This window comes from Cinclus cinclus, chromosome 4, assembly GCF_963662255.1.
Source record: "Cinclus cinclus chromosome 4, bCinCin1.1, whole genome shotgun sequence".
Taxonomy (NCBI): domain Eukaryota; kingdom Metazoa; phylum Chordata; class Aves; order Passeriformes; family Cinclidae; genus Cinclus; species Cinclus cinclus.
In genome coordinates this window covers 2,444,050-2,461,525 of record NC_085049.1, presented here as the reverse complement: position 1 = coordinate 2,461,525, position 17,476 = coordinate 2,444,050, and the positions used below count along the sequence as shown (strand labels likewise).

General features: G+C 40.9%; 1 protein-coding gene across 1 annotated transcript in view; it reads left to right on the top strand.

The window, feature by feature from the left end:
* Positions 1 to 17,476, top strand: part of PTPRO (protein tyrosine phosphatase receptor type O) — a 143,199-nt gene that overhangs the window by 65,434 nt on the left and 60,289 nt on the right. The window lies entirely within an intron of this gene.

Sequence of the window (17,476 nt, the reverse complement as noted above, 5' to 3'; positions counted from 1 at the left end):
TGAGATTTTTCACCTCCTTTCTTGACCTCCTTAACTCCCTACTGTCTTTTCCTTTCCTCCTCTGAAATACAGCAGGCTCCTGAGGTCATTTTCCCCCTCTCCAAAGTTATTAACTCTTGTGGATAGGGGCCACTTCAATTTTAACTCCATCAGGTGTTTCACAAGAACACAGATTTTTCCAAATTGTGCCCTACCAGAAATGGTGATAAATCCTTTCAGGAACCTTTTCAGGCTGTGGAAGCAGCTGTGCCCCAGACAATCTGATCCCAATGCACAGCAGTTTCTCTCAGGTGCTCTCTTGGTGACTTGCACATATTTTGTCACCATTTTTTTTTTTTTCCTTAGCTTATAATGGATTGATCATCCTTGGCAAATCACTCTCTACAACTCCCCGAAAGGTGTTTGTAGCCAGGTGGGGTTGGTCTCCTTCTCCAGGCAGCACTGACAGAACCAGAGGACACAGTCTCAAGCTTCACCAAGGGAAAAATAGGATGGTTATTAGGAAAAAGTTTTTCACAGAAAGGATAATAAAATATGGGAATTTTTTTGCCTGAGGAGATGGTGGAGTCACCATCCCTGGATGTGTTTATAAAAAGACTGGATGTGGCTCTCGGTGCCATGGGTTAGTTGAGGTGTGAGGGCAAGGATTGGACTCGATTACCTTGAAGGTGTCTCCCAACCTGGTGATTCTGTGATTGCAGAATAAAACTTGTAGTGGATATGGATGGCTTGGAGTTCAGAGGTACACTCTAACTACAGGAGCTGCTCTAGGATTTGAACATTGAGAAGCTGGGACTTGTTTGGCTTCAGGATGGAGAGGAACCATTAACAAAGACATGAAATGAGTATGGGTTTCAGCGTGGGAAGAGTGGGAGGTTTAAGTGACACCTGGAAAGCTGACAGCTCTCTCTGTCCTTCCTCCTGTTAGGAGCACAGGAGGAAACATCTTCATCTCCACTTTCTCCTCCTGTTTTTTTGCTGTGAGAGAGCAATGTGGTTCCTGGGGGTTTCTCCTTTCCCTCCACCCTGTCTCAGTTCTCTCACCTCCATGAATGCTGCTGTTGAAATTTTCCTGCCTTGTTTGGGTTGAACTCCACCACATCAATTATCCTGTGTGCAGGAAAGAAAGAAATCGCTATGAAATGAGTGGTTTGATCCACCTTTCTTGATTCCACTGAGACTGGGCTAAAAAAATCCAGTTATTGTGGTTTCAGCTCTATTATTTACCCTCTGTGGGGCCTTTAACCATTTGTTACAGCCAGGCATTATTTTACCTTCCCATCCTCTAAGCTATCAGAACTGGCTCATTCTAACCCCATGCTAATACACTTGACCTCTCATCAAGCTGTATGAGCACAGGGTCCTGTTTATCTCAATTAAAAAGCATCTGTCTGGCTCACAGCTCCTGTAGAGTATCAGGCAAACAAATCCTTCACACGTCTTCATCTTTTGCTCTGCCTGTGGAACCTCTTAATGGGGTAATTGCCACAGGAGTAGAGTGAACACTTTCAAATTACAAAGGGCTTTTCTGGAGCTCGGTGTTAATAGTTAATTAAGCTAAGTAAAAATGTCATTTAGTTAAGGCCATAGGTAAGTTTAAGAGATTAAATTTTGCATTTTCCACCTGCTTTTTTTAGTTAAAATCAAGTTTCTTTGAGGAACTCTGCCTTTTGGATCCATATCCATCTACCAGCAAGGTTCCTGTTCTTCTTTACACCCTGCTGTAGACCACTGGCATAGTATGGGATGTTTAACCTAGGAGCTGTTATACATTGCTTTAGATTTAATTTTCTTTTTTAGAAGAACGCTTTACATTTTTGTCAAGAGAGCTGTACTGGGAGGGCTGTGGTAAGCAGGGAACATTTCTCTCAGCCTGAATCTTGCTAACTAGAATCAGCCTTGAGGCAGATTGACCCCTGAAGACACAGGTACTGCTATTTTGGCTAAGTTCTCACAGAGGAATTTGCCTGAATGCTGCTCTGTCACTCTTGCTCAAGCAGCAGGGTAGGTGATGTAAAATTAATAAGCCACATGAGTCATATACACATGATACTGTATTTATAGCAATCTTGTGAGGGCTCATTAACATGTATTAGAAAAGTACTTTGATAGTCTTCAGTGAAAGACACTATATCACAGAAATATGGAGCATTTATGGACCATTTTCCAATCTTGATATCAGCTTCTGTAAATTCGTCAGTTTAAGACTGAAGTGCTCCCAAACTTCCTGGGAAACTGAATGAGGACCCAACAAATCTATGGATTGAGCACTTCCCACATTACATTTGTAACATAAACCACACAGATTTTTTTAATCCTCCCCAGTCAGTTGCAATAGCAACAGTAGAGCCACATAATTAACAAAAATATTCTTTCATTGCTATTTGTTAACATAGCAGTTAGGAACGTAGGCTCAGCTAGTGAACCAAAACATATTCCTTTGCTACTGAATTTGGAGCGGGAGGAAGCATGGTGGGGGAGATAACATGAGTACAAATTGCCTTTTCTCCTCCACTCTCATTTGTTTTCAGGACTGAGCTGCCTTCTGAAAGGGAGAGAGACAGAGCTGAGGGAGCAAATTTGGATTAGTCACTGCAGCAGTCATGTGTAGAGGAACACACGATTATTTCAGGCTGACTTTTCTTGGTCTCTTGTCAAAAAGCACTGTTTCTGTGCACAAAATAAGAGGAAACTTAGCAGAAGGATTTTCTGGGCTGCCATGACTGATGCTAGAAAATAATTCACAACTGAAGGCTTTTCAAACAAAATTATTGGGGGAGTTGTCCTGTTGCTTCAGGTCAGGCTCTTGAGTGTCAAGGATGATGGCATCCTTTGCACAGAATAGAGGAGATGCAAAACCCTTACCCTTTTGGGGAACAAAAAACTGAAAATTAAAATAGATTTATTATCCCATGGCTGTGCTGGATGGCTGCAATGCAGGCTGTAGGAGCAGTGAGAGCTCCTGGTAGGGCTGGAAACCTGCTGGGCTGGTTACTGGATGAGGTAACCAGTTTAGTCTCCACAGGAGACATCATCCACATCAACCCACATCAGTCAGGAGCAAGGCAAAAAAAGACAAAAAACAACCAACACAGAAGAAAGAGAGACTGCGGAATGCAAGACAGATAAATTGGTTGGAGATGCAAAACCCTTCTGTTTCTGCTTTTTAAAAGTTAAGTTTAAAAGTGAGGAACATAAGAGCAAACCATATGCAAGTTTTATATGAAATATGCTTCCTATTTATACAGTTTTTAAATATATACATGAAGCAATTTGACAGAAGCTGCTGAGATTTATTACAAACCTCTAAATATGGAGGTGTTCTTGATTATTGATGGCAAGACAGTATCATTTACAGGGAGCAGTAAGGGAAGAAGCAGAAATAGACAGTTGTGTTTCCTGCTACTGGCAGAATAGGAGGCAGGCAATGGGAAAGAATAGCATCAAACAATGGTGGCAAAAGTATTGGGTGGAAAAGAATAAAACAGTCTGTGCAGGATAATCCCAGTGAAGGGATTCAATGGGAAATCTGACATCATCAAAAACACCCAGGAAACGTGTTTTAAATATTAGGTGTTCACTTCAACTCCTAATTATCTGGGATAACAGGAGCTGGGCTAAACCAAAGTCAGGAGAAATAAAACATTTGTAAGCAGGGCTCTAAGAATGTAAGCAATGCATCCACCTTGAAAAGTGACAAACAAATATGTGGTGATGAACTGGTTGAACTGGAGCCAGCAGAGGAGGGCAGAGCTGGAGTGGCTGGAGCTGGGCAAGCCCCAGATTTGATCACCCAATGTGGAACAAGAGCTCTGATAAGCAGTGGCTCCAGGGGTTGTTATTCACAGCAAATAATGCTGTGTCAAACCCCTTCTGCTTCTCCAGTTTCCAACATGACAAATGCTCACTAAAATAGACCTTGCAGCTCCACCCTGGTGCTGCTCCCATTGCAGAACAAGCCCTCCCTCTGTTAATTGAGACACAAAGAAATGTATTTACTTCTTAATTTACTGAATCAATTTTTTCCCCCTCCGCCCCCCAACTTCCTTGATTTCTCCTTCTACCAGAGATCACTGTAGCAGGAAAGAAGTTAAACAGCACACTTAATGCAGGTAATTACTTCCTGGGTGGTTTTGTTTTTTGTTTTTTTTTTTCTTTTGGATATGATGCCTGACAGGTAAAGTTTCAAAGGGAAAAAAAAAATCTGAGGGGTATTCAATTAAATGGCTCTTTAAAAAATAAATCTGCCTTACCAGTACAAAATCCTTCTTATCACTTTTTGTATATGTAGAATCAAATCAATTAGTTCTCACTGTTGTAGCTTCTTCTGCCCTTTGAGGAATTTTGTTTGAATTATAATCCTTATTCTATCTGTGCTCTCGGTCTTTCTCCCTAGCTTCTCATTCTTGAGCTGTTTTTACTAAAGCATTGTGAAATTTCTAAAAATAGCTCACATTAAATACTTGCAATGAAACAAACCAAAACCAACCACGTAAGATGTGGAAATCAGATATATTCACAATAATTTTTCAAAATCTATGTGTGAATAAAATAACATGCAAGTTTTTCAGCTTCAGGTAAAACACTTGAGGTCTCTTAACAAACATAAATCAATATTAGCATCAACTATATTCAGGCCAGATTGGGCAACTATGTTTTTCTGATCTACATCTGAGTGAGAACTACTGGCTTTTCTAGGACAGCTTAGTAAACCAGCATGGTTTTTATCTTCCTGCTTCTGTTTTACCAGGTGTGCATACAGACTGGTTTTTTTCCTGGCAGTCATCATTTTGTGTGTTTGGAATGAGTTATTTGTAATGTGATTAAAGCAGATTTCAACCAAGAATGGTGCCTCAATGCTTTTAAAGCTTCTCTCTCCCTTTCTCTCTCTCTCTCTCCCTTTCTCTCTCTCTCTCTCCCTTTCTCTCTCTCTCTCTCCCTTTCTCTCTCTCTCTCTCCCTTTCTCTCTCTCTCTCTCCCTTTCTCTCTCTCTCTCTCCCTTTCTCTCTCTCTCTCTCCCTTTCTCTCTCTCTCTCTCCCTTTCTCTCTCTCTCTCCCTTTCTCTCCCTCTCTCCCTTTCTCTCCCTCTCTCCCTCCCTCTCCCTCCCTCCCTCCCTCTCCCTCCCTCCCTCCCTCCCTCTCCCTCCCTCCCTCCCTCCCTCCCTCCCTCTCTCTCCCTCCCTCCCTCTCTCTCCCTCCCTCCCTCTCTCTCCCTCCCTCCCTCTCTCTCCCTCCCTCCCTCTCTCTCCCTCCCTCCCTCTCTCTCCCTCCCTCCCTCTCTCTCCCTCCCTCCCTCTCTCTCCCTCCCTCCCTCTCCCTCCCTCCCTCCCTCCCTCTCTCTCTCTCTCCCCCTCTCCCTTTCTCTCTCCCTCTCTCTCTCTCTCTCAGTCCCTCCCCTCTTCTCTCTCTCACCTTTTTTTCTCCTTTTTTTAAAATTTTATTACTCAGTTTGATGTTGAAATTGGAGTTGCTCTTAAAAGCCTTTAGAATTTAGAGGCAGCACAATGGTTTGCGGGCTGAAGATTCTCCTGTGCTCTGTGCTGCACTGGGCAAACAACTGGGCCTGTTTTTTTTTGGTTTTTTGTTTGTTTGTTTTTTGTTTGTTTTTTTTTTTTTTCTTAGCACTGCAAGAGGAAAAAAACCTTAGATTCGATATCATACCTGTGTCACTTCATAATCATTCCTTAGATCTCAAAAATCTTGTTCCTCCACAAACTTCTTGTCAGGTTAGGGAATTAGTAACGAGCAGCGTCTGAGATAAGAGTGCCTTGTATCTCGTGGCGGTCTGAAGAGGAAAGTTCTGAGAAGTTCAAATACATCAGAACGAGCCTCGTCTGAGGGAATGAAGCTGCTGTGTGCTCATAAAGCTCTTTCTGAACTGAAAGCCATCAGGGCTATAAAGATGTAGCTGTTTCACTCTTTTTGCTCTGCGTGCCCCGCGAACAATCGCGCGGTGTGACTTTTTGATTTCACACTTGTTAATTGCTGTAGGTTCCAGGAGCATGTGCCAGTTTTGCTTCACAGCAAGAGCCCTAATTATGAATGACTCCTCGGTGCTGCTGTGCATTTTCAAATCTATTCTAGGTTAGTGGAAAAAGTCACACTTTATGGCAGTGTGAGGCACTTGGAAAGAGAGAGGCTCTTTTTCATGAGAGAGGTCACACCAAGACAGTGTATTGAGAGAATAATAGATCTCCCAAATCTGTATTCATCTGCACGTGTTGTTTTGTACATAATGGGACTTTCATCTGGCTCAAGGAATACAGGAAAAATTATTTCACAAGGATGATATGTCCTTGTACTCTTTCTCCAGTGAATTGGACACAAATAGGTTTTCCATTACCATCAGTCACGCGTGTCTCTATTTCCCCTCTTTCAAGTAGAGATAAATGGAGAAAAAAATCCAAGATTTCCCCAGCTTCTCTTTTTACTGTGGCCAATACTAAGACATTGCTGCTCTTTGGAGCATGGTCTCTAGTTTTTGGGTCTAATTTTCTTATTTATGTAGACATTCTGTGCTTGTGTGCAACTTTACAAGGATGTTGATGTTTTTCTCTGTCTGCCTTTTTGGTATGCAAAGCGTGAGGACTGAATGAAGAGCTTACAGGGCTAATAAAGTGAGAAAGAAGAGCACTGTCAAACTGATTACAGTTTATTCATAAACTTGCAAATACTTAGTGCAAGCACGAATGTTCACTTTCACATGCATGCTAGAAGTATTTGCAGCAGCAGAGATAAGGACAGCATGGTTAATTTTGTTGCTATAGGTAAATACATTTTTTTGTTTATAGACTGAGCTGTGCCAACTGATTGTGTTTATGGTCCTAATCTTTGTGGTAATTTAATTCAGTCAGTTTTGCCTGGTGCTTGAACTCAGAGAGTGCAGAGTCTATTGCTGCTGGTGTTTCATTAAGCTATGGAGAAGCAAATGACTTCTGCTGCTGTGAATTGCAGGGAGCTCAGGGTGCTGGTGGGTGATAAGTTTTTCCTCTGAAATCTGGAGGGGGTGGACAGAAAACTCCATGACTCACTAAGCCTTGGGTTTCTTCTGTGTGCCCTCCCCACTTTTCATCACTTGAAAAATCACCACAGAAAAATGCCCAGAGTTGCAATACCTGATGTAACCTATTGTCAGCCACAAAAACAGAACTCCAAAGAAGCAGCAGCCTTCTTTCTTCTTTTCTGCTTTAAATTTCTAAAGGCTGGGGGAGACAGCTTGGTCGGGAGAGTATTTCTGTCCACTGGCTCTCCTAGCACCTGAATTTGGTGGTAAAAACTGCATCCAGAGTGAGCCTGAGCTGAGAAAAAAACATTGTAGACTGATAGTGATGATAATAAAGAGCTTTCACTGCTGTACGAGCACACTGGAGTGGAAAGGAGGAAAAAGTGAATGCTGTCATGTAGGGACCTGGCAGAGAATAAGTAAATAAAGTAATTAAAATTTAAGAGAGCTATAAATAACTGAGAGAAACCACTCACTTGGCTTGGAGATGAAGCTGCTTCTGTTACCACAGGGGCTCAGTGCTGCCAGTGTGGCTTTTCTTCATCCTTCTGTTGTGTGTGCACGTGAAGGACCGTGCTGTGAAGGTGGAGAGGTTTAAGGGTGCACATTTAACTCAGCACAAAAAAATACCTTGGTGCCCAATTATTTTTTGAAGGATATTGAACATATTTATCTGCATTATAGGACAGCGTATACATTTACAAAACTTTCCCAGTGACTTTTTATGGTCACATTTAGGAAAAAAAAGCCACGTCTGTTTTGTAGTTCTAAAGTACAGGCAAGTGCGTTCCCAGGAGGATCATGAAAGATATTTTAGTTCAGTCAAAGAGTTGGGTAAGACCTACGTATGGCATGAATTTAAGTGCAGGAGTTGATGAGAGAGATTTGTATATTTTTGAGAAATTACCACATTAAGACCTGCAAATGGCAATCACACAACCAGGCTAAATATATTTTTGCCTGGATTAGTATTATTCAAAATGACCAGTGCTTGTGTATGGAAGCATCACTTGCTGTGAGTTAAATACAAGACAAAAGAAAAAAAAACAATCCATGTCTTAATCTTTCATCCTTATCCTTCCCTTTCACTGGCAACAAAAATATTTCACAAAATGAAAAAAAAATGCAGCATAAAAAATACATTGTGAACTTATATCTAGAAGCTAACTAGGAAAGAAAATCACTATCACTTTTAAGATGTGCACATTCTTGAATGTCAGGATGATAGGATTACATATGGCATTGTCTAGCAGCCTGAAAGCTTTTTATATTAGCAATGAGTTAATGCCTATGAAATAAAGCTCAGTAAATATTTACCATGGTGGATGTCTAGGAAAGGTTGTGTTGACTCATTTAAGGACATGCTATTTATTAATTCATCCTTTTCAGATGACACTACAGAGGTTTAGCATCCTGAGTTAAAATGAGGAAACAGCATTCTGAAAATTTATATTTTTTATTTTACTGTAGGGAGCAGACTCCTCATGGCTGATTTCCACACAGCCTTTTCTCAGCTGATTTCATCTCTCAGTTTATTAAGCCTTCTCTTGCCTGGCTAGCCATTGTCATGCCTGGGGAAAAGCTCTGTCAAGTATTAAAAGAGAAACACATAAAAGAAAGTTAATGGCAAAGGTTTAAGTCTTTCAATTCTGCCCTCTCAGAGTACACAGCTGCCAAACCAGACAGAAATTTAACATATGCTCTCCATACCTTCACTGTGAGCTACCTCAGCCTGAGATATTAGGTTGATGAATGTATTTGTAGTGGTTTGACTGCATCCCTGTTGGCCACTGAATAACTGCCAAGTGTAAAAACTACATGGCCACAGCAAGGAATAATAATTTCTGTGAGGAGAGCACTAAACCTACAGAACAGGAGGCTCACCATCACCTAAGAGACCAAGACTTTTATTATTCTTTGGATGACATTTTAGCAACCCCACTTCATAAAAGACTCAAAACAAATTAGATGGAAGTTTCAGGGGGTTATCACACTTTGGCAGCTCCAGAAAAGAGACCTTGATCTCCTGATTGATTCTTTGTACTCAGGGCCTGCCTTTGTCACAGAGGCAAAGGATTTATGGGCATGCTTGCATCTTTTGCTGAGTAGGACCTTCTGTGTGCTTAAAGTTATTTTCCTTGGCTGTCCTGCACTTTTATACTGCTGAAAAAGAGAATAGCTAAACAAAATTTAAACCTTATAGTACCAATTTGGACAGAAAAAGACTAGGAGCCATAATACATAAAAATGGCTTTACAGATCTGAGTTGCAGCTGCCATCACACCATGCACAGCTGCTCCTGGTCTCATCTGGCTCTTGATGTTTAAATGGAAGGTGCACAGAGAGAGACAAGCATCTGCAGAAGGCAGCTTGTTTAGAATCAAGTGGGTAAATCGAATTCTTCAGATCAGTCTCTCCCTACAGAGTACAGAGGGAACCTGGATAATAAGATTTGACTACACACCCTATTTTTATTATGATGAAATGAAGCCAGGTTAATCCCACACTAAGTACAGAAGTCTCATCACAAAAGTTCTGAGCAGCAAGTCTTTGAGGTTCCTCATTTAGACAACAGCAGTCATTGTCCCCTGGCCATTCTCCTCCTGTGGGGTGGCACTCTTACATCTGGAAGGACTTTCCAGCTGCTGAGGGTCCTGGCTCCATTTCCTGAGCTCTTTGTATTCACTCCTCTCTTTCACTTCCTTCAAGTCAGCCTGTGGCAGTTGTGCTGAAAACTAAATGCTTGATACACTACAGCCAAATAAATCCTGCTGGAGCTGTCCCTGCAGGGCAAGGTGGCAGTGACAAGTTCTGAGCTTTTGCAGCACTGGAGCTTGGGAGTGTTCATGACTTCTGAGCAGCACCAGTGTGACAGAGCATCCTTCTGTGGCTGTGAAATTATCAGATCAGTACCAATGGCTGAACTGAGCCTAAAGCCCCACTAGAAATGAACTGAAAGTCAGGCTGTAGCTACAATTGAAATGTTCTGTGTGGATTTGCAATTGACCCTGTGCTATACAAAGAGTTACAGAGCACACCTCTTGCTAGTAATCAGGGAAATGGCACTGTCAGCTTGCTTCCCTTTGAGTGCAGGTTAGAAAAAAGAAAAAAAAAAAAACAAAAAAACTACCAAGCAAAACAATCAATCAATCACACACACATACACTTTACCACAGCAAATACTTTAGCAAAAAAGAATACCATTCATCTGCAGAAAAAATAACAAGAGAAAATCTCAGCAGCTTGTCTGTTCCTCTCTTGCCAGTTTATAGAGCACAGGGACACCACAAGGTAATCAAAGTGCAGAATATCAGGTTCCACTTGGATCTGAAAACAGAATAAACCTGTACTTGAACCTGAGTAAATAATGTTTCAGGGATATCCCCAGCCACATTACAGTTACGGCTAAGGGAAGAAGGGTAGTAAGCACAGAATATGAAAACTGCTGATCTGGATTTCGACTTCGGTTTTTCAGACCATGCCATTACTCCTCTGGCCATTGAAGAAAGGGTGGTGAGTGTTTGCAGCTTGGTTGGGGGGGGAAGCTGAGTGGCAGGGGGTGATAGAAAGATGACAGCAATAAGGGAGACCACTTGTTTAAGGTAAGCACCAGACCAAAGTGAAGTCAGCAGACTTAGATGGGGACAAAGTGCACCCCATGTCTGCCTTTGAATTCTTCGTGCCACAAAAGCAGATTTGGAACAGGATTTTTTTTTATTTTATTTTATTTTATTTTTATTTGTGAATGCATCCCAGTTTCAAACTTCAAAACCTCTCTAGTAGTCTCAGAATGCTGAAAATGCTTAAGGGCAATGGGATGTCTAATGCCCTTCCAGAGCATTTGCAGATATGGAACAAAGAATTAGGATTCTAGAATAGCCCCTATCTACAAATAAATTAATTTTGTCTAGTTTGTTCTCTTATTATAGATCAACATGGGGGAAAGAGAAAGTCTTGTTCTCTTCCACCATTTTCCCTTACATTGCTTTGTGATTACAAATTAAGTTGATAACCACTTTGGTCTCCAATTTCTCTGACCAGTGAGAACTCTTAACTTCCTCCCAGCTGGGCTCTTTAGAGATAATGTAAGTAGCAAAGCATTGCATTCTGCCTTTAAGAACTAGTTCACTTGTGCACATATGAAGGGTGTGGATGAACCCTATCAATTCAAAACTGAGGCATTTTCCAGTCTTGTAGCACCCACCGGGTCAGTCTCTACCCCTCTGTCATGCTCTCCTGCCAATGCATGGAGGGTGAAGTTCAGCTGGCTCCAGCCCAGCTCATCTCAGCTGCACAACACTGCTGGAATGCTTTTCTCCTGGTGCAACATCAGTCTTCCCATTCTGTTGAACATCAGGAATTCTCTTCCTAGTGTCACCTTGCAGCATCAGTAGCTGTTCAGAAGCTGTTTCAGCATCAGAAGTTTCTGTTACAGACTTCCATTACTGACAGAGGTGAATCCACAATTTTGGAGCTGAAGGACTGAACAGCATGAATGTATTTGTCCTTCATCACCAAAACCCACATCTCCAGTGCTCCTTCTCATCTTCCAACAGGGCACTTTGCAATGTAAGACACCTCAGAGATGGATTCTCACCATGGAAGGAGAGAGAGAAGGATCTTTATAATCAAATTCTGTAAAATCTTCTCTAATTTATCACTCATTTGTTCACTCTGCCTTCTCATTCAGGCTTTCATGAGGTGATCCTTCCTTCTGGGATGGGCAGGGAGCTGTAGCTGCAGATGCTTTGTCCTGTGGATGCTGTGCTGTGAGAGCTCTTAATTGCTGGAGAGTGTGCATGTCCTTGGGATGATGTGTACATGGAGTTTATCTTTCTCTTCCTTTCCCCCTACTTATTCTTTTTGGAATTTCTCAGGGGATCCAACCAACACCTCCCACCTGGTTTGTGTTCAGTTCTTATCATTTTACCATTGGTTCAGGCAGAAATTTGCTCTCATTCTTGTCCCAGAGAACAAGGATTGATTGACTGGAGAAGGGCCATTTTGGTGGAATTAAGGGATTTGAAGCAATGTGATATGTTTCCAGTGCCCTTTTTCATTTTCTCCTATTCACATACAGGCTCAAGAGGGAAGATGCATGTTAATTAAAGCACAAGATTCATCTGGCATGTGTTTGGCTACGTCCACAAGGGATGGCTAAACTTAATTTGCAGAGGCTCCATAAAGATCTGAGTTGGGAAAGAGAACTAAAATCATATTTTCTTTCAACAGAACATTCTTTTTGACTTGGCTTTAGTACTAGGGAAAAGCTAAAAATCTAGAATGGAGAGAAACCAAACTGCATGTGCCTGCATTTGAATTCCTGTTGTATTTTGGGTGCACTTGTGCACCCAGGATCAATAACAGGGAGAAATGCCATCCTAAAAGTCCTAATTTAAACTTTGTTAATGTCAAGGCCTCTGAATCACCATGCTTGGGTTTTAACCTCTGCACTACAAAGATGTGTGTATATTGTAGTATATATTTAGTAATAGTACAAAGTATATATTTAGCAATAATTTATCAGGTATTGGACACGTTAACTGTGGGATACATAAGATATTAGCCTTACTGAAATTAGCATTCTGGTATCTACTAAATGCTGCCATAGTAGCAGTTGATTGTGTGAAGAAATATTTCCTTCCTGGTTATTAAATTCAGAATGGCAGCAAAATGTGGTGGGTTGTGCATATCATAATGATGTTTGCTTAAAAAAAAAAACTCACCCCCATGTTCTGCATTTGTGGACAGAGATGGGAAAAAATACTTGTCCCCTTAGAGCCGTCTCCCAGAGCAAAGAGATGGGGAAGCTCATTTATAAAATATGACCAGTGGATTGTTATTACTGGCTTTTTGAGACTCAGAATGGCAGCAGGGCTGAGGACACTATTCATAGAGCAGAATGCCAGAAATGATGTGTTAACCTGAATCACAAACCATAAATTATTGAGAACTGCAGCTTTTTGCTATCTTTTTACATGCTAAAATATTCCTTTTTGCATGGAATATCTTAACTACACAGATTTGCATTTTTTTCCCTCAGAGTATTTCTTCTGAAGAAATGTGAAGGGGTGATCTTTACAACCTGTGGGAAAGTGGAGATTGAAAAAAAAGCCTCAAAACCAAATATCCTTATTTTCCAAAAGTCTTCACATTTTTGTGAGAAGGCTGTATGTAACACTTTTGTTCCCACTTTTGAAGACCATGTCAAACAATCCTTTCCTCTTGCAGTCAGCACTCAAATCTCTGCCTGCTCTAGAATTCACTGGAACATGTGGAAAGCTTAGGATGTATTTCCTGGAGCTCTTTAAGGAAGTCTTTACCTATTTTGTTTAAACTCTAGGAGCCAATAATGATAGCTAGCAACTCCAAGGAAGCATGTTTTGCAATACTTTTGATTTCTTATGTGCTTTCTGTGGTTGTAGCACTGCAGGACTGTAGCAGAGAGGTGTCTTTTTTGTAAGGACTTTTTTTGGACTCCCTGCACCCAGTGACTGCAGGAATATTGCCAAGTTGGGAACATCAGCTCTTTGGCTGTTTAGTGCATTTTCAAAAGTAATTCCAGTCTTAGATGATTCCACAGGTATTCTCTCTGAAAAGGTCATCCTGGCTTAGTCATTCCATTTAAGTACCTAAGATTAAGTAAGATGAATCGTGGTGAGAGTGAGTCATCTTGTGATTTAGAATGAAATTAGCAGTATTGGCCACAAGGACAAAATGTATCTGAGTGTAGTAGAATCACTCATGAAATTGCCAGTATTTTTTCCAAGAATTCTGGACATCGTGTTCAATATTTTCTTGTGCTTGCATGGATGTTGTTTTTGTCCAACATCATACGGTAGCTGATCACTGTGGTACCTAAGAAGCAGATCCTCACGACTTTAAAATTTGATCCTGCTTTGGCATTTCAAATGCCCACTTTGAAATTCTGTGATGCTGCAGGATTTATTCTGTAAAAGCTGACAAGGGTCAGATTTGCTTGAGATTTTAATTCCACTTCTCTGACCTTAGATAATGAGCTGCAGTTACCAGTATTTTAATTTTGCAGAGCTGATGAGTGTCCATAGCTCCTCTTAAATTCAGCAGAACTTGTAAATACTTGCACCTCTGGTAATTGGGTTCTGGCACAATGTGTTTCAGAATGAGACATTCAGAAACTGGAGTACTTAAAACTGGTCGTTGTTTTTGTGACTTAGATCTCTTACTCATGTGTAAAACTCATTCTGTTATATGAAAATAAACCAAGGATATAAATTTCTGGGAAAAGGACTCTGAGCTCTGCTGCACACCATCTATTTTCCTGTTACTCTTTGGATATTGTTTATTTGACATATTGTATATCTCCTTGCCTCTCCATATTAATTTTAATAGGGACCTGGTTATTGGCTGGAAATTCCACTAACATGACTCATCCCTGTGCTGGAAATGACTGTGAACAAGCATCACACTGAGAGATTTACTTCCCCCCTCCTTTCATTTTTTTTTTCTTCTAAGTGCTTTATCGTGGCACGAGCTTGTAATAATAAACTAGGAAGGAAGTTGGAGCTAATAATTTGGTTCTGAATGCATAAGCCCTGCCAAATTTCCCCACAGGCATGAAACAGCCGCTCAAGCTGTGACACCAGCAAATTGAATCCTGGAGGTAGCTGACCAGAAGTAATGAAATGTGTATTTACCATACTGATGCTGTCAGTCTTAAGACACACTGGCTTTACTGTCTAGTTAAGTGGGGCACGTTTGTCACTTCCAGTGGCGCTTAAAGAAAAATAACCATTTTTTTTCTTAGCCTTCTTTTCAAAATCACAAGCCCAGTGCTGGCTGGTAACCCAGACCTTGTACAACTTGAAGAAAGGATGTCCAGAATGGTCCATTCTTTTAAAATACTGCCCGAGTGAAATCCATATTCCAAAGGAGATAAATGATTTTGTCTCACGACGCGTTAATTGCCAATTCTTTTTATTGATCGCTTATCTGCCATTCCAGTCTTAGAAGATGGAATTAAAGGCTAAAAGTTATTTCAAGAGGCAGTGGATAACAATGAACAGCAGCTGTCTCCCACAAACCACGTGTCCCGTGCAGGCAGCGGTTGGAAAACCTGTGAGCACACAGAGGTGTGGAAGAGGGACACATCATCACTGGAAAAGGGGCCACTTCGGAGAGGGATGCTTCCTGCAGACAGGCACAGTTGGATGGGACATGGCTGCTAAAAAATGCATCATGGCAGCAGTGCTTCCAAAGCAGGCACATGGACGAGGGAAGATATCATTTCACAATCCCCACAAGCTTAAGGTGACAGAGCACTCAGAAAAAGCTACTTACCCCAGACAGGTGTCACAGGTAACAATAGCAAATGTCTGAGAGTTTTATTCAGCTAGCAGAGGCATTCTGTGCTAATTGTGTGAGAGCTGATGAAGAAGGCTCGTGAATCATTTGCTGAATGGTCATTGCTGTGGATTCCTGAAAATATTGAGGGGAAAAAAATAAAAGTACGGTCTTCATCATAGTTAATGCAATACTCATGGAAAAAATCAAAGAGTAAAATCACAACCCATATGAGCATTCTCTGAAAACATCTAATTATAGCCTAGGAGTGTCCATGACTCTGCAATTATAGGCTTAATTTCCAGCTGTACTTGATTAGCACAGCAAATGATTTATACTAAAACCAGCTATAAGGAACTTGCTTTGAACTGTTTTTAGGCACATATAAAATTCATTTGGCACTTTTGGCTGGCTCTTTATAGCAAGGTGGGCATGTGGAGTTAGTGCTGTGGAATTCAGCACCAAGACCAGTGGAAAGCTAGACTAATTTTAGAGACAACACCACTCTTTTTCCTCTAGAGAAGCTTTCAAATGCAAGTCTGTGGAAGGGCAAACCCCACAGACTTCTGTGGGATTATACATGAACTTCAGCCTTAGTATTTAGAAATAACCTTGCTGAGTCCTTGCTTGGTCTTGGAAGACAATCATAACTTCTGTGCTACAACAGTGCACGTGCTTTTGGAAAGCCAGCTCACCTGTGCCCTCCTTCTCCTGTCATCCCACACCAGGAGGACTGAAGCTGGATTGATTCCACATTTTCTTATTGAAAAGAAAATGGGGAGTAAGAAGGATAAGAGAACCTCTGGTTCAACCAGATTTAAGCATAATCCCCAGTTAAATGTTTGAGTCTGTGTGAATCCAAATGTTAGGCTGGGATTTAAGGTGAAATACAATCACTTGAAATGTAGAATTTTGATCTACTCAAGGGTAAGCCTGTTGAATTCAGCTGAGTCTGAGGAAAACACATGGAAGTTTTTATGTAGCTGTAGTCTTACATTATAAACCGTTTGGAACAATTGTTTTGCCATCTGTGAAAAATTACCCAGACTTCCTCACCAAAATATTCTCCCATTGATAACATTGGCAGATACAACTTTAACAACTTAAAAGGTAATTTTTAAAAAGACTAACTAAAGTAAACCTCAAATCAGCAGCTGAAGTTGCATTGCCTGTATTTTTGATCTCAGGCTTGGAGCTGTCTAGACAGGTTATCCTATTTGGGTTGGACTGATTGTGTGTTCTGTGCCTGGTTCTCCTGCTGGATCAGATGAGTGGGTTTGCTTAGGGCCTTTGTCTCAAGCCTGTGGTTTTGCCTCTAGGATGGTATAACCTTAGGTACCCTGTAAATGTCAAAGCCCAGTGATAATACCATAAATACATGTGGACAAACTGCTGCTGTTTTAAATCTTACACTCCTAGAAGCAATTCTTTATTCTTGGTGGTTTAATTTCTGGCGTGTTTTTTCTCTTTTTTTTTTTTTTTTGAGGTGTTTTTTGAATGCCAGGGGTTGGCAACACCGTATGGGTGAATTTCAAACAGGGATCCTGGTTCTTGCAGCATAAATCCCAGAAATATTGTTTTAATGGAAGAGCTCCCACTAAACAAAGCCACAAGAAAATAGCAGGTAGTCAGGCTGCTAGAATTAATCTCTGAAAGAGAGCTCTCTCTGGTACAGGAACAAATTGATTGAAGAAGTTGCAAACTCCCCTTGCTTTTTCCACCTTTCCCTGAGAGCTCTCAACCTGTGAAATATGAAGGGGGAAAATACTGTGGATTTGGGAACTGAAAATACCAGATATTACCGTCTCCACGGGGAGGAGTAAAAAAAATTATAAGATGTGGTGTGATAAACAAAAAGGAAACTCTTAAAGTAAGCTTGAACTTTTCCTTCTCATTAATTAACATGAATCTGTTATGAAATTCCTGGAGAGATCAAGTGCTTCTCCTGACAGCTGGTTTGAAATTAATAAAAAGGAAAGTGTTTTCAGCTGGTGATGGCTTAAAATGCTCATGATACATTAAAATAAGATTAAATTGCTCCTTTCTCTCTACTACTAATAAAATAAATGTTGGAAATTAAATGCTGTAGCTTAGGAAATGAAATGTGCCAGCCAAAACTCTGGACATCATGGTGAGAGCTGCTTATCATTT